General features: G+C 40.2%; 1 protein-coding gene across 1 annotated transcript in view; it reads left to right on the top strand.

The window, feature by feature from the left end:
- The first annotated feature begins 13,891 nt into the window (after nt 1–13,891).
- The window catches only part of INSC (INSC spindle orientation adaptor protein), a 137,526-nt gene continuing 132,971 nt past the window's right edge, over nt 13,892–18,446 (top strand). Inside the window, exon 1 of the mRNA XM_051804392.1 lies at nt 13,892–14,085. The gene's annotated coding sequence lies outside the window, so the exon portion shown is untranslated. The remainder of the gene's footprint in view (nt 14,086–18,446) is intronic.

The following is an 18,446-nucleotide window of genomic DNA, read 5'->3' as shown; positions in this document are numbered from 1 at the left end:
GCCCATGGAGGTCTGCACCCTGTGGAAGGGATGCACAGTGGAGCAGTTTGTGAAGAAGTGCAGCCATGAGAAGGACTCATGTTAGAGAAGTTTGTGGAGGACTGTGTCCCATGGGACGGACCCCACTCCAGAGCAGAGGAAGAATTTGAGGAGTCCTGTACCTGCAGAGGAAGGAGCACCAGAAACCACATGTGATGAACTGACCACAGCCCCAGTTTTTCATCCCCTGGTGCTGCTGGTAGGGGAGGAGGTAGGGAAATTGGGAGTAAGGTTAAGCCCAGGAATAAGAGAGGGGTGGGGGAAGGTGTTTTTAAGATTTCGTTTTACTTGTTATCTTACTCTGATTTGATAGGTAATAAATTAAACTAATTTTCACAAGTCGAGTCTGCTTTGCTCATATTGGTAACTGCTGAGTGACTTCTCCCCATCCTTATCTCATTCCACAAGCCTTTTGTTTTATTTTCCCTCCCATGTTCAGCTGAGAATGGAAGGGAACAGAGAGGCATTGGTGGGCACCTGGAATCTAGCCAGGGTCAACCCACCATACTGAAGGAGCATCCTCATATGCCTATTTGGAGTCTTTATACTTTCTTTGCAGCTTTGCAAACACTTTGAAAGTCCAAATCAATTATGTCAGACACATTAATTTGCTCATTATTCTACTGACATGTCTGAAAGGTTGTCATAGGTCTTTACTGTGTTTTATTGTGGAGGGAGCCAATTATTCTAATTAGCATATGTTCCTAAAAAAGTTGCATAGATAGTTTATAATTCCATTTTTAGCTCATGATATAATCATGTTTTTATATGGAACAACATCATAGTTACTATTAGTACTGGGTAGCAATGGCTCATTATTGCAAATGAATTTGAAGCAAGTGGATTGGGGGAAGGATGACAATCCATTCAGTGTGGTGACTTCCATGAAGACAGGAAGATTTTATCTATGAAATAGGCTTAGTAACTTTTAGGTACTTTTTAACGTCCATCCTCTCAGACAGGCTGTAGAAGACAATGTTGCCAGGAATGTTTTTGAGTGTGTGTACATTTTCCAAACAAGGTTTGGAAGTACTCTCCTCATAGGCTGGAACAGTCTTCTTTATCATTTTGTGGTTAAAGATACTATCTAAGAGTTAAATTAGTTATGAAAATGAATATTGATTTGTGTTCTTAATGTAATAGAAGCAGAGAATTAAATAGAAAAAGGAAATAGATCTGACCTTTAAATGCTGGAATTGCAGAGTTTAGATGAAAACTGCCTTAGTTGTTTTTTTTTTAGAAGATTTACAGATAAACAAATGAGAGATCAAGCCATTTTAAACACTTGATGCATATTGACAATGGAGGCAAAGATTTTTTTCATAAACTTTATGCATTGGCTATTACTAGTTTAAGCTTATTCCTGGTAAGGTTACACATTTCAATGTAGAAAAACTTTTCTTTGCATTACATGAAGCTACCTTTTGCTTCTCTTTCCTAACTCAGGTTCTCAGAAGAGACAAAATATTTTTATTGTGCCCTTTTCTACTAGACAATGGCAGAACTATGTGTTACCTTGCTCCTCATGTGTCAAAGCACTGGTTTTATATCTTAATATTTTAAAACCAGATGATAATAAAAAAACCAGATGATGATAAAACTTACTGATATGTCCTTGTGACTGAAGTTTTTGATAGGATTGGTGTCTCTATTCTGTTATTCCAGTGACTCTCTGAAAGATGATGGAATACCACCATATAACAGCAGTATCTCCAGCTGCAGCAATGGTAACTGAAAACCTTATCCCTGGGTCCTGCCTCTTGTTAGCACAGGTTGCCAAAGTCTTCCACTCACAGAAAGAACAGCCCAGGTATCCTCAGGCTCCATAAGACCTTTATCTCACTGTAATCACCAATATTTCCTCTCAACAAAAGTTTTATTTCTTATTTGTGTATCCCTTGCAACATTTCCAGAAGCTATGTTTTAGAGGCCGCCACTGGTGCCACCCTAATGGTGTGGCAGGTAGAATTTGAGGTAAAACCTCTAATCTTACAGAAGTTTATAATTTAGCAGGTGAAATACACTTCTGGTTCAGTTGCTTGTGATGGAATCATAGAACCATAGAATGGTTTGTGTTGGAAGGGGACCTTGAAGATCATCTAATTCCAACCCCTGCTATGGGCAGGATCACCTTCAGCTAGACCAGGTTGCTCAGAGCTCCAGCCAATCTGGCCTTAACAATTCCAGGGATGGGGCATCCACAACTTCTCTGGACAACTTGTTCCTGTGCTTCACCACTCTCATAGTAAAGAGTTTTTTCCTAATATCTGATATAAACCTACTCTCTTTCAATTTGAACCCATTCCCCCTTGTCCTGTCACTACATGCTCTTGTCCATTTTTTCTGTTGGTTCCCTTCAGGTACTAGAAGGCTGCTCTAAAATCTCCCAGGAGCCTTCTCTTCTCTAGGCTGAACAATCCCAATTCCTTCAGCCTTTCCTAATAGGAGAGGTGCTCCATCCCTTTGATCAACTTGGTGACTCTCCTCTGGGCTCACTCCAACAGGTCAAAATAAAAGTTCACTTGGTTGTTTCTCACAGCCAGCCAACTTTAAGCTGATCATGCTCCATCAGCCTCTTAAACTGTGCAAGAAAACTGCTTTCTCCATCAGCCTATGGGATCTCTAGCTATGGGTGCCAGGATTAAATTTTCATATGGGTCTGTTCACTTGTCCAGCCAGGTTTTGCCATCTAATCAGAAATTCAGCCTGAAACCTGATGGGTTTCAAAAGGTACAGCTTCAGTGTACTGACTAGGAAAGCCTGCAATTTGTGTATCGGGTGACTTTTGCTCTATACCATATAATGACCTTATTTAGTGTCCCATATCTCTGACAACTCACTATTTTCTCAACTTCTGTATATCCAATTCAGTTGGCATTTCTCTGGTGAGCCAAATATCCTTTACAGCACTGACAGAGTACTTTAAATTGGTATAAATATAAAGTGTACCTATAAAACACATTTATATTGCCACAGAAGAATGAAGTGCCTTTAAGATAAAAAAGAATCTAGACTAAACATTTTCATGTCTTCAGTTCTGTCTGAGGTTAAAGTTATATCTGGCAAGAAGACAGGGAAAGGCTAAACTTTCTGTTTTAGCAAGTTTTCAGTGACTGCATAGAAATGAAAACCATATAAACCTGCTTAAGTTAAGGGATTGATTGGTAAATACATCTTCTAGAAGCTAGAGGGCACAGGAGCCACAGAAAGTCTCTGGTATAACTCAGTTAGCAAGAGGTGTGAGTGAGTCAGAGTAACTTTTGAGTCTTTTCACGTAAAATGGCACTTGCTACTCCAGTTCAAACCAATTTTGTTCTCTCTCTAAGAGAAGTTACTGAAAATGAGAAATGTCTTTCTGGATTTTTTTTTCAGATGGTCTAAAGGAAAATCAATTATTTGAATTGCTATTGGTCTAAATGAAGATGTTAAATATGCTTCCCATTTTTAATCCAGATTAGTTCAGTAATAAATTTATATTCTGCAGGAGCTCCTATTATTAACTGATAAATATTTAAATGGAAAAAGTCAAAGGTAAGTTCACAGGCATAGGAGCATTGGTCTCAAGCATAATAACCACAGACTTCAGATTTTCACTTGTCTAGCTGGTCTGGTCAAAGTATTTGATAACTTTTCTTCAAACCTACACAGTATCTCTGTGATAACGAAGTCCTGCTGTGTTTTATGTTACAATCCACATGTCTATTAGAGTGATACCTGTGTGAGAGGGACACTGGCATATTTTTTGATGTATACACCAATCCTTATTTTGTTTGCATTAGAGAATAAAATTCACAGGCCTTGCCCTAAATATGTAAGAGGAACAGAGCATCCTGACCAGCTCTTGGAAGACCTCCCCAGATTCCGCTGTGTTTTGCTTTCAATTCAAATTAAGCCTGCGAGAGAAAAGAACTTTGCCACAGCATGTAAAGAAGATGCATGTGTCAATTAATTTCTCAAGTCAGTTGGCTTTCTCATTAACAGAAAATCAGAGGTACTGTGAGTTTGTAGGACTCCAGCGTCACAGAAAAAGATTCCCCCCAGCCTTTGTGAATTGCTGTGTGTTCCACAGGTTTTATGCCTAAAGCCAGATGAGTGCTGAACCCCGGGATGATATTGCAGTAAACAAAAAAAGACTGATGGAGTAATGAGACTCCACTGAATTATTCATTGGGTTCTAAATGATGCAGAGAGAGTTATCACAGTGAACAGCCCTGAACACGAGACCAGTGTCAGGCACAGCCCTGCCTGTGCTGTGCACCTGACCTGTTTTTCCAGGTAGGCATCCACAAAAATGAATGTCTTGTATAAATGAGCTGGAACAACTGTGTTTGGTAGCTGTCCAAGAAAAAGAATAAGAATTCATCTAAGAATAATCAATCTAATTCCAAAAAAAGCCTAGTTAAGTGCATGCTCCAGTGCAATGGACATAAAATTAAAAGCACATTCAAGGACTTTGCTGCAAAGCAATGGACTTCTACACATCTTTAAAGAGAAACACATCTTGAGGCTTTTTGGCTGAAATCTGATGATGGCTTATAGTAAATATCACAGATAACTGCAAGAACACAGAGTATGTCAACACAGAGTGGGTTGCAAAAACCAGTGTGTACCAATAACACAATTTTAGCACATTAAGCATTTTCCCAACTGGCCTTTGGAAGCTGAGGAACAGTACAACCTCATCCAAAAGGTAGGTATCTTGAGGTATGGTACTCCCACTGCTGTCATGGTTTAATAATTATCAGTGATGTGTTAATGCACTGAGTAGGGAAGTTAAAAGAGGGTGTCCAGCACAGAGAAGCTGTAGTAGAGAAAATTGTGATAGTAAGGTCAATTGTGTTTATGAAATGAACTGGCCTTTCAAATAAAAAAGTATTTGGAAGTTTATTTTTGGTGGTTCTGTGAAGGAGTTTCTTCTGAAGCCTGCCAGCAGTGGTGTGAGTGAAGCATTGTTTCACTCTACAGCTGTGGAAGAAAGATCACATTGGGGGTGAGGGGAAGGTAGAAACCCCTCTGTAGAATGAATTTGGAATCCCACCCTCCCACCTTCCCAAAAGAATGTTTTTTCTTCAAAACACTATCACAAACTTTGGTGGAAGCATCAAAAGGTTCAAAATTACCATATGATAGTCTGATTGCTGGTATCCACTCATGGCAGAGAACCACTGGCAGGGAGAATCATGCTGTCACTTCAGATTTGTTCTGGGCTTGAATGTGGCAGTGATGACAGGTGCTGTAAGAAACTAGTGGGTGATGTCACGGGCTTTGAGAAACATGCAGTGTCAAGAGGGCTGAGGAGTTATAAAATACTGTTCTTTGGGTGCCATCTGTGCTGCCTATTCAGCGAGGCAGAACCTTGTAAAAAAAGAAAGAGTAAAAGCGTAGAAGTCAGGGCAGCAATTTGAACTGGGTAATGACAAATCAAGGGAAAGCTGGTATACTCAGGCTTTCCTCTATGTGACTTTGTAACATAATGTCTTTTTAACACTGTACTGTTATAACATCCAAGTATATACTAATATGCAGACTAATTTAACTCATCTGATATCCCATCTTGGATGTCTGGCTTCCTTCTGATGGTGACCACTGCTGAGCTGTCATACTACTTGAAATTACCCAAGAACAAGGTGCAGATGTTCCTCCATAGAACAATTTTTTTAATCCTCTGATGATTTTAAAAAATATAATTTACGATTTATTACAATGTTTTTCTTTTTCATTAAAGGGAAAGTTCATTAAAGCTTATTAGGATGCCTTGTAATCCTAGAGTAAAATTTAACAAATTAATCTGACCCTTTGTCATAAGAAACAAAAAGTTATTTGTTTTGCTACTGGATATCAAAGCATATGGCTTTTGGAAAATGTGACTCTGCTTAAAGGCATTTTTTTTCCTCGCAGTAATTTGCAGGAGACTGCAAATTCTAACAGGTTCATTCTAACAGTGCAGGCTTCAATTTAATACAATATTACCAACTTTGTGTGGTAGAAGACTGCTGTCTTTGCATTTCCTGTAGCAGATGTGCATACCACCTTTGCTAGCTCCACTCGGTGAGACTGTGTTGTTAGGCAGAGGCATGGAAAACTCTTAATGTTGTTTCCCTGAAATGATACATATTTATGTGTTGCTACTGTCACAGGCCTCCCCCTTCCTGCCTGGTGACTGGAGCTATCTACAGTACCAGGCTTGGTACTTTGTTCTCTGAGCTTGACTTGTAAGAGACCATAATTTATAGGGACAAGAGAGAGCAATGGGAAACTGTTCATTCTAAAAAGTTATGTAATCTTGGCTTCTCCTGCACAATGGACTTTCATTTTCTGACTTGATTTTTTGTGATATCTTTGTCTATAGGGCTGAAATAGAATGATGCTCAGTTACTGCTTCTCTGAACTTTTGACACTCTCACTGGCTATTTTCTGTGTGTTATTCCCTATCCAGTCCAGATGTTTCTGCACGTGAGCCACTCAGCCATTCAGCTTGTTTTTTTTGGATGGCAAAGCCTTGATCTTGTCTTGTGATGGAGGACAACGTTACAATGTGGAGACTACACGTATTTTGTGGAAGGGCTCCAGCGGCTTCGGCATTCAACTGCTGCTTTAAACTGACCTTGGCTGAGGTTGTGTGATTTCTGTAGTGTTTCTTTGGACTAATTTGGGTGCCCTGTTTTGTGTTCCTGAGAGACTGTAATTTGAGCTTGGGGAAATCACATGTGAATGTGATTTGAATGTGATTCTCTCTATGAATGGCGCTCGGGATCACTGGGAGTCCTCTCAGCCTGTGCTTGACTGATGCTGCCTGCAGCCTGTGCTCCCAAGGGGCCTTGATATTTTAAGCCTAAATTCAGGTCTGTTCCTCCCTTGAAAAATATGTTGACTGGTAGTATTTTTTAAAAAAAATTATGTTAAAAACAGGTTGATCACTCCTCAGGCCAGATTTCTAAACTAGCTCTGCACCAAGCAGGTCTTACTAGAAGGACAGAGCCCAGCTGAGCACTGTGTCCATAAATAAGACAAAATGGGAAGATTTTTCAGAAAATCTTACTTTGGGATACCTTGGTAAAACCCTGATTAAACTTCTTGTTTTGGGCCACAGTTCTTGTATGGGTGGGAAGAGCACGTGGAAAGCTTGCCTTCTCTGCAGAGCTGTCAGCCTAGGTCAGGCTGTCAGAGAAATGAAAAACTGGGTTTCCTCTAACTTTCTCTATTGCTTGTACAGCATTAAGTTGCTAGAATAAATCCAAGAGGGAGGCAGAAAAGGAGAAAGGAAGCTCATGTTTTCTAGTAAGAAGATTAAGAAAAAACTTGAGTGGTGATTGTGCAAGGACTTTGGTTGTGTCTTGCTGTAGGCACTGCCCAATTACTGTGGGGGGCAAGACAGAGCAAAGGCTAATAAGAGACTGAGAATACACACAAGTGAGACTATGTAAGAAGTAAAATAGGAGGAGATAAACTGGAAAGGGCTAAAATTCAAACCTTTAATTCCAAGAGGGAAGATTATTCTACTTCTCCCCCTTTCATTTTTTGGGTGGCCAGTCCTGACTACCAGCTCTATGGAGGAAGAAATGTACCCTAGTCTTAACAGAATTTGGGATGCTGTTTAATCTGCATTGTTGTGGTTTAATCTGACAGGCAGATAAACTTACACATCCACTTGTGCCATCTCCCCCGATGCCAGTCAGATGAGGGAGAGAACTGGGAAGAAAGAATAAAATTTATGAGTTGAGATAAAGACGGTTCAATAGGAGATAAATGGAAGGGAAAATAATAACAATCATAATGATGATAAAAGAATTAGAAAACACAAAACAAGTGATGCTCAGTGCAATTGCTCACCACTCACTAACCGATGCCCTACCAATTCCTCTGCAGCAGCCCCTGACCAGCTTTCCCCCAGTTTCTGTATTGACCATGCCATCATGTGTTATGGAATATCCCTCTGGCCAGCTTTTACCAACTGTCCTGGCTGTGTCCTCTGCCAGTTCCTTGTACACCCCAGTCTCTGTGCTGGTGTGGTGGGGTGAGAAGCTCAAAAGCCCCGGAGTTACTCAAACACAATTTAGCAACAACTAAACCGTCAGTGTTTTGTCAACATTATTTGCATCCTATATCCCAAACACAGCACTGTACCAGCTACTAGGAAGAAAATTAACTCAATCCCAGCTGAAACCAGTACATGGATGAAATGAGGAAGAGGAAAGAAAGGAAATTCAGACTCAGCAGAAAGAATAGTTTTCGTTGAGTGAATGCAATTGCAGGATGCAACCACATCCAGTAGCCAGGGATAGAAAAGAATGTTGGTGGTACCCTTAGGAGCGTTAAGGAGCACCGGTGTCAATGACAGTGCTTACTGACCAGTCTGAGCCCTTACAATGAGAACAATTAATACCAGATTCCTATGAAGGTGGTGGAATTTGCCAAGCATCCAAAAAACAACCAGACCATTTTCAGGTCCTGACTATTTCCTAAAGAACTGCTTGACCCCAGGGGCCTGTAGCAGCCATGACAATCTTCCTTTGCAAAGCCTCTTAGAATAGTTCCATTCAAATACAGACATAATTACACCTCTCCTCACAATATTATATTTCAAATATCCTCCCAGTAATCAGAATCACTGCAGTGTGTGAGTGAAGAGCTCCTTTATCCTTGCAGCAGAAAGCATATGAACTGTTATGAGCTAAAGAAGGTTTATAATGGGAAAGGCTAATAGAAAAGGCTTTGAGGCATCATCACAGTCACGAAAAAGGCATGACCAAATCTGAGTCTGAGAGCGAGTGACAATGCTGCCCCTTTACTAGAAAATGCCCCAATGGAGAGTGACCGAGAACAAGAATCCTCTGCCTCCCCCGCAGAAAATCACAGCCACAGAGAAGTTGTTGTATATTTCAGTTTGTTCCCATGGTTTTAATCTTCTAACTTGCTCTAATTATTCCTGTTCAAGGCTGATTTACGTTTGGCAACTTAATGTTAAAATAAGTTCCCTTTAACAGAGCAACACTCGTGCTTGGAGGCAGGATGGGGGGAATATGACGTGTTCAGATGCAGTGGGAAGCAGTTTTTTGGCAAAAAAACCTCTCTGATACTGGCGGTGTGCCTACAGATTTTTCCTTATTTGCAGTAGGCCCTCAGTTTTCTGTCTCCCCTTGATGAAGAGCAGCAGTGTTGACCTCATAAGGGATTCCTTCCAGTTTGTTTCCCAGGGTTTTTTTGGTGCTAATGCATAGTTTATTTAACAACTGCATGTTTTTTACATAAGCAGTATGTAACACAATAGTAAGCCCACAAGAAGTTTCAACCAGCTGTTCAAGCGTTATGCTGCAGCACTCAGAGCTCTGCTTTCCAGAACAGAGCAGGAGTTCTCAGCATCCTCACTCTGGGACAGTCACTTCACAGGTGGGAGTGGGAAACGTCTGACAGCTGTGTAACTAGGAAAGTCTGTAAAATCCCAGCATCTCATAGGAACAAAATTTCCCCAATCAGCATCGCGGTGGTTCCCTACTAAGGGAAAAGCAAGGAATTAGCTGCTTTCTTCTTTCAGGAACTGCTTGTCATGTGGAGATGAGCTCGAGGTGTCTGTTAGAAGGAAGCAGGGGAGCCATAATGGATGTAATACAGCACATGGCAAAGAACTGAGAGCAGAAAGTTTAATAAAACAGCATGGAAATCTGTAGGAAAACAACCTTTGCTAGTTCTGCTGCCTGTAGAGATGCAGACTTTGCAGTTTCTCTTTGATGGGTGTGTGTTCACAGCATAGAGGTGGGTCAGCTGGGGGGGTGACTATTTTTCCAAATAAAAAGCAACTTGTAGTGGTGGTTTGATCATGGAACAGAAAGTGAGACCACAGAACAAACAAATAGTTGAGGAATAGGAGCCAGAAGTTATAGCCAACTGACTCTAAAGGTCGGACTGATGGGTCTGCTGTCACCTACACACGAAGACACACAACCAGCATGCAAATTGTGTTTCAAATGGAGGAAGGATTAGTAATGAGTGAGCTCTACACTTATAAGTGTTACTTCAAGAAACTTTGCTGAAAGTCTGCAAAGTTTGTGAACTGTAACCATACACAGAAACAAAGTGAGCTGGTTTCACTGAAAACCTGTTATTTGCTAGATTAGCAGTTTGCAGAGATATGGTTTAGCACTAAGTGAGGGTTTCTAACTAAAAAAAGAAAAATATTGTTTAATAGATATTGATTTGTCTGATTATATGCAGGGTCTATTTAAAGTGGAGACTCGTCTACTTTAAAAAAGAAAAAAAAGTTGCAGTGAGTGTGTCCGAGTGCATTTACTGTTGGAAGCATTGGATTCCCATATATCGTTCAGTTGGTTTTAAAATGTATAAGAAGAAATGCATTTCTTCATACCAAATTGTCTTATCTTTGATAAAGTGTAGGTGATCCCATGTTATGTCTCTGGTGCTATCAAAGTAACATTTGACATAACGAAGGAGATTATACATGTCCCATGGTCATTAATATTTCTGAGGAGAATAACAAGGACTTTTTCTGATAATTACTCTGCGGAAAGGGTCCTGGTTCTGCATGGCAAAATGGGTCAGCTGGAGCCGTAGCTCTGTAGAAGCCATCCAGGAGTGTTTTCCTGGTCTCCATGAGTTGTGGGGACTGTGGGAATTTGGTTTCTTATGAACCCACTAATGAAGAGTGGCAAATGACAAATTCCTGATGGAATTTTTTTTCCCAGTTTTCATTAACCTCTGTATGGATATTATTTTAATTAAAATAATCTTGACAGCACCTATGAAAAAGTTGTGGGGGTTGTAACAGTAATTAAATGTGTTGTCAAAAATGATAAGCAGCCTGGTATCACAGGAAGGAAATTAACACTCTGACCAATAATGAAACAGTAATCTTAATCCAGAGATTTTTTCCTCTCAGAAACTCTTTAAAATGGATGGATTTTAGAGACCAGGCAATTTTGGAACAAGACAGTTAAGCAATCAGTGCCATAAAACATCTCCATTTTAAAAGTCAATGTCATACTGGTGTAATAGTGGCTGATAGCCAATCAGCAAGAAATGTGATGTTAATTAGACATTAATAGTGCAAAGTCTTGATGATTTTCCTGCATTTTGGATATCAGAATGATTGGGAATTGTGTTCAGCATTAGGTGCTGGTGGTAGGGGAGTTCAACAATGATCTGCATCAGTGCCAGCTGTTTCTTTGGGTTGTCCACTGCAGAGAGAAGGTGCAGAAGTGCTGGCAGGCTGTTCACTGCTGTGGGAAAGATAGGGTTTGAGAGCCTTGGTGTCTAGGTTATGTTACTACAAGTCTTTTATTGCATGGGAGCTGTGCTGAGCACAAAATGCATGAGTATTTTGGTAAATTACAAACTCCCTAAATTACAGCATTTTGTTCATCTTGAAAGCACTGTTTGTCCTTTAGATGAACTGGCATCAGATTTGGGCAGGCACAAGAAAAATCAAAACTTCTGTGATGGTCCAGACTGGAAGGCACCATCCTCTCCCCCATCACACCAGGCTCAGAAGATGCAGGTGAAGCTGCCTTGGGTGCAAGAACTGGGTCGTTCTGCCCAGCATGCTCACAGGGGTCTGGTGAGAAAGGCTGCCCAGAAAGGAGCAAACTGTAAAAACAGCCACAGTGTTACTATGGGAGAGGGTATCAGGATTCTGAGCTAAGGGTTGGATTCAAATTGCTCCTTGGTAAAAGAGACCTGGGAATAGTTCATCAGTAGGCACCAGAGCTGATATGGGCAGGCTTGTAGGACCCAGAAGTGGATGAAGCTGTGCTTATTCAGAAAGTCTGAGGGAAAAATGAGCCTGAAGAAAGTTTACGGTTTCCTGGGCACCCCTGCCTGAGGTAAAGTCTTCTCTATCTGTCACCAGTGAAAGATTTGCAGGTATCCTTGTATCTAAGGATTAAACAGAGAAATTCAACTCCTATGTCAGCAAGAAAAGGGCTGGCAAGTTTAATAAAGATAATCCTGCCTTATCCTAATCCTGTCTTCCCAAATGCAATCCAAGCAGAACTGCACCTTAGCAGTTAGGGCTCCTTTTGGCCTTCTGCTCCATCCCTGAGCTCCAGCTTGTGCTTCTCTCCTTCACATTTTCTTGTCCCACTCTTAGCAAATATGAGAATTAAAGAATGGAATGGTAGCATGTCATGTTCCTGGTTAGAGAAACCTGCACAGTAATGTGCCTGAGATGTTTCAAAAGGGAAGCAAGGTCCTAGTTCTGCTGAAGCTTTAATAGCCTGTTGTCTTTGGTAATGTGTGGGTACCCATCTACAACATGCAACTGTCTACACAGAGGTTTTTTTAATCTCCTATTTTCATCCCTAAAATTAAAACAAGTCTATTCATTCAGTAGAAAGCTGTATCTCACAAGAGCTGTGATCCGAGGAAGAAGAAAATAAGTAGCAAGATGTTAATGGAAGAGCTTATTTCTTGCTTGCTTTGCAATAATGTCCAGCAGTGTAAAAAGACTGGATCCTGTTATTCCAAGGACTAATTCAAAATGTAGTTAGAGATGTCCAAGGACATCCACACTGTAAGGGAACTTGAAACATCTGAGCAAGAAAGCAACATGTAAGTATGGAGAACAGGGGGACAGCAAGTGCTTCTTTTCTTCTCTGTTCAAATATGAACTGTTTGTTCCTCACAATCCTCTAACTTACTGCTGTGGTTCTCTCATGTCTTCTAGTGCATGTGGATGAAGGCTTTGACCTGAGGCATGGTGACAGCCAGGACCAGCTTACTTCTTGGACTAAGTCAGGAGGGAGCTTTCTACACTTAGAAGTAGCATGGAAGGTAACCCAGCAGGCAGCAGTGGCTGGAGAAGTCCTAAGACAGGCAGGGAAGGGCATTCGCTCAGTGAGCAGGACCCACAGACTGGGACTCAGAGCTGTAAACAAGACTAAAAAGGAGTATCAGTGCATAATGGAAAAGGGCAGCGATGGAGGACATCAGAGGAGGATTGATGGGAGCAAAACAGTAAGTGTGAAAGGGGCAATGGGTGAGGAATTTGGAGCAGAGAGGAGAAGGCAGTAGGGACAAAAGTTCAGCCTCCTCGATGATGACAGTGTTTTGTGGAATTGAACTAAAAGCCTCCCTTGTGAGGAAAGTCTCGGGTCTGAATAGCTCAACGGATCAGTAATGATGTTCACTGAGTTCCAGTGTCACCTTCCAGACTGAACGTACACAGGAAATGATCATACTTTCTCATTGATATAATAAAAATAAAAATTAAATCCAACAGAAGTGAAACATATAATTTCCAAAGTATTTTCCTACTTCACAAAGCCAGAAGTTTAAAAAGTTTATTTTGTAAGACAGCAATAGGCAACATGTGAAGTACTTCTAAGGTAACAGCTGTGTCGAGTAAAAACACTAACATACCAGACATAACATGGGTGGTAAACCAAATTTTTAGTACTCTGAATAATATAATTAAATTTTTTTACTGAAATTATTTCATTAAAAAAGATCAACCTACATATGCTGAAAATTTGCTGTTATCCCACTACTCCTGACAACAATGCTGTTTTCAAAAAAAAGTTTTTACAATTTTTTTCCAGTAAACCACATCTGGATTTTTAACCTCGTTAAAAGTTTTCACTGAGCTTTTAGATCAGACTGTATTGTAATGGAATTGTTATTTATCTCCAGATTTATCCAGTTCCTCCTTTCTGGACTGTCTTACATTTATCAGGGTCTCTAATTACATTCCTCTACTAGCTGACCACTACAAAAATTGAAATCCTCACCACAAATCTGTAAAAATGTTTCCACTTGCATTGGGAGACAAAAATAGAATAATTCCATGTCTTTTTGGACGGATGCCTAGCTGAAACTATGCAGGGTTTGACTGACAAGAGGATGTAGTCTTTGCTGAGAGCACTTTCTTTAAGGTTCTTTTTAGTCTTCAGGAACATTTGACTAGATGAATGAGGAGAGGATTTATGCTAGTTTCCTTTCATTTTTGTTAACTTTGCCTGCTTTTTTGTAACTTTTGTCTCCTGCAACAAAATCTTTTCAGCTCATCGGGCTTATTGAATATATAATCACAAGCTGGTAAGTAGTAACTTCAAGAGTTTTGGTTTGAAATGGCACTCTATTCTTTTGTGTACAGCTGTGCTAGAAGACTAAAACCCCTTTGTGCAGATAAGCAAAAACAGAATTATTTAAATGCTCTGTATTTGCCAGGGTTATAACTGTAAAGTGTAGTCTTTCAGTAGTGAATAAATACAGTTAACACATAGCTCAGCCTGCAAATGCAGTGGAGAGACTTTGAGTAAGTTCAGAATTATTTTGCATCTGAGTGATCTCTCCTCACTGCGCTGCACTGCGCTTTATCCGTTTCCTGGGGAATGTGGACAGGAGCTTACAATGCACAGCAGGTAATTGGCTGCTTCAGCTGGAAAAGCAGAAAAAGGATATTTGTTGGTATATGCAGAAAGAAAATGAGGGCAAGTGGTAATTACTATTGGGTGATAATATTTGTCCATAGTCTTCTGAGCTGTCTGTGAAATTAAATCTGTACTGGTACTTTGTAAGGGTAGTGAGTGTGTTCAGTGTGAAGTTTAAGCAGTTGAGCAACTTTTTCTGTCAATGTATTTTGGACTGGAACTTTCATATGCTTTGAATGTGAAAAAGGAGGTGAATATGTATGTGATAACATGGTTTTTCAGAATGCTTTCTTCTGCTGCTCAAGGCTTGTGTTTCTGTATCTTAGCACACATTCTTGTGTTGTTGCTTATTTTGAACCATATCTTCACTTTATGTGAATGGTCTTATCTGATGTCTATGGTAAGTGAACATACCTCAGCCTTTAGGAACTCATTTCTGTATTTCTAAAACTTGCGTACGCTGAGGCAAATATTTCCTCTTGGAAAGGGAAAGCTATTACTGGGTTAGATACTTTTTCTCAGTTGCACATGTGGCAGTTTCTACAGACAGACCAAAAAGAGCTGTAATGGTATATCTATGTTTTTTGTTTAAAGTGGTTTATATCCAGATGGGGTGTGGAAGTGTGTTGGCGGTGTAAAGTCAGTTGTACCAGGTTCCTTCTAAAATAGGGCCATTTTCATAAAAAACTTTTTATTCTCTGCTTTTTCTATTCATGCTTTCTTTAACTAAATGAACCATGTAGTTTAAAGTCAAAGCTAATAGATACTAGAATAACAGCAAATCTGTTTTAATTTTCATAATATTGTGTAAAACCCCACCTATCTGAGGTTTGATAGTTCAAGAATCTTTACATACAGGTAAATATGCATGATTAATTTTGCTGGAATTCATTGACACATGAATATAGTATTTACTTCAAAAATCTTTTGCAGTTTCATGTTGCAGGACTTCAGTCCTTGGACAGTTTGATTTTGTTTGCTGAAAATCTCACAAAGAACCATGCACACTGTGTTGGAGGTTGAAACTGTGCTGCATCTGTAGGAAAAGACAAACAAAATATTTTATGGATTTGGTAGGTCTACATGTCTGTATGTAGAGAGGATACTTGGAAGACTGAAAAATAAATAACACATTGTTAGCACTTTACAATCCTTAACAAACAAAGATTTGTTTCCTCCTCTTTGGTAAAGATGAAATCCAAATGTTTCTTTACTTCTTTCATACACCCTTGTACTCTTTGAGCTGGCTTTAAATTTTCATCAGTGTCATATGAGGTAAAATGTGTATTAAAACATTAAGGAAAATGGGGTTAAGACATGCTCTGTCTAATAAAAGATATTAGTATTTTTTGGCAGTCATCCTTTGGCCTATGTAATTTTTTTTCCAAAGGGCACTGACATTGCTCCTGGTTTCTTTACGACTATCATTCTGTGTGTCGATGTGCTTTTTACCCACTGACCTTTTTTATTTATTTTTTTCTGAATGCCAAATGCTTAATGTGTCATTTCTGGCAGAAATTTCTGGTGATCAAAGAGAAAATAAAATGAGCTTGAAGAAAGTTGCTGGAAAGGCACATACAGGATGGCACAGGCATGTAAAGCTCTTTTTTCCTCCTGCAGGAGTTGCATACCAGTCTTCATACCTACTTAATGAACACAGGAGGAAGCACATATTTTTCTTGGGCCTGGAAAGCAAATGTGGTCTCAGAGTGCAAGGTTTACTACCGGTATAATCAGCTAGAGTGGCATGAGAGACCGCGTGCCAACTTTCTTTTGCCTCCTGTGTACCTGGCCCAATTAACTCCATTCTTCATTCTTCAGTCATCTCCCCAGGTAGCTACCTGGTGTTAATGGGCCATAAAATACCTGGCACTGGTCCATATGGAAATGTTTTGGGGTGTAGGGGGTCTCAGCCCTTCATGGGTGTCTCTGAGAGCGTCAGAGGTAGAAGTGCTATCTGAAAGGAAATTCAGAGGACATGTACCTGTGCTCTCTCCCTGATTGCTGGAAGAGACACTTTGAATAATGCAGGTCACCAGATGAAAGCTAGATTAGTTTGGAAGAGAAAATTAATGGCCCAGAGGACCCAATGGAGTGAATTTCTGTTAAGCATAAAGGAAAGAACTTCAGCTGGGATTAGATACTGTTGTTCTTATCTCTTAAACAAGATTTCTTCCTTGCTTCTTCCTGCCTGCTTGCCTGTCTCTGTATCTCCCTCCCAAGCAGGGATTAACCATAACTTTTCTAATTGGACTTCTAAACGGATTGTGCTTAGTTACAAGTCAAGTAGCTCAGTTCTTTCCCTGCTATCGCTCCTGTGTTTTCTGGACTCTATCCCTCTGTCTGCAGAGGTCGATGGAGTGGGAGGTAGCAGGGGACAGATGGTCTGGTGGAAAGACACTCATTCTGCAGACATCAGATTGCAAAGAAAAAGCCCTAGGAAGGCCTGAACTTCAGCAGGTGAAGCTCTGCAGGGAGGGAAAGCACCTCGTGTTGTGAACTCAGCAGAAGGAAAGAGATCCACAACTTTTGGGTAGGCTCATACTTGAAAATGCATTGAAAACATTTTAGCAGGCTTGTGACCTTTAAAGGAGATTAGACCTAGTTATTAGTTCATTTCTACCTAAGCATGTTATTTGAGTGAGTGCTCTATATTAAGTGTGACTAGTATGCAAGTGGCTTTTTTTGGTATTTCATAGAAATTGTGCAGAGCAGAGGAATGTATTTGATTACCTATACCTATTCCTTGGGGTCTTCCATGGATATGTGCTCAGGCTCAGCATATTATCCAGAGCATCAGAATTAAAACTGTTGATTGAAATTGGAGTGGATCAGAAGAGAAGATCTGAGACTCTGCAAACCTTTATGGCTAAGCCAAACTTCTCTGATCCTCCCTTTCTTCTGTGCATATTTCTGAGTGTACCTTTGACATCCAGGCACTCCTGTATGGATCTTGTTAGCATAAGGAAGAGGTGTTGCCAAACAAAAACTAATAACCTGGCAACCAACTCAAATCTGCTTGGAGTGATTTGAAGGAGCACTGAAAATTGGAAATTGGATTTCTGACTCATATTTTTCTGGGAAGGTTGTGACATATTGGGATAATACACCTGCTCTGTGTCACTCTTAGTCACCTAGCAAATTTATAACATTTTGTGAATTTGAACCTGTCCAGGTCTCCTGTCATACAGGAAAAACCTGTGGCACAGCCAGAAATGGTTGGGAAACATTTCCTTGGGAGCTCCTGTGGAGACGCAGGGCCACTTGCGCCATGTCTGGTGGCCTAAATAGTTGTAGTTTCCCCCCTGATTGTAGAGGAACCATTCAACAACACATTTCTCTTCTTACTGTTTGTGTTTAGGAGGAAAAGGGTTATGTACTGCTCTGTATGTCATGCCTAGATCTGAAAAGTGACCACAGCATTCAACAAACCAAATTACTTGCCTGATGCATTTCAGGAGTCAAAAATTTCTTCCCAAACATGCTTATTTTTGTACCTTCATCTTCAGTTAGATCAAGTCACAACAGCCAGGTTTTGGTGGTCCTGAGCTCTCTCACATGGAGCTGTACATGATAATTTCTGATGTCAGAATGCCAACTCATCAAAATTGTAATAATTTAGAGTTACGGAGAAAACTTTTTGGTCAGACCTAACAGAGATCAGTGAAAAGCTACTTCTAGAGAAATTATGCTGGTTTTATATGCTCACAACCCAGACTCTGTCACTGTGTCACCCTAGCAGAGCCCTAATGTAGTCAGTAGAGCCTTATTAATTTGACTCTGGCCAGGATAGGCCAGACTAGTACTTAAAACTTGTAGTTTTAAGTAAGTCATATCTACATGAAAGAATAATTAAACCTGGGACCTTGAGTCATACAAGTGTGCCTGGAGAGGACTGAAATTACAACCAGAGGTGCTGGCACCTGCCAGATTTAATTTAGTGACCTCTCCTTGCAAATCCAAATGCAGCTCACTGAGTTCTAGAATTGTTAGGAAAGCTCAAAACGCCCAGATGGTGATGGGTCG

This window comes from Manacus candei, unplaced genomic scaffold (assembly GCF_025592945.1).
Source record: "Manacus candei isolate 608988 ecotype Guabito, Panama unplaced genomic scaffold, ASM2559294v1 h1tg000060l, whole genome shotgun sequence".
In the NCBI taxonomy this organism is placed as follows: domain Eukaryota; kingdom Metazoa; phylum Chordata; class Aves; order Passeriformes; family Pipridae; genus Manacus; species Manacus candei.
Note: the sequence above shows the minus strand (reverse complement) of the source record. Positions and strands in the feature narration are given on the sequence as shown.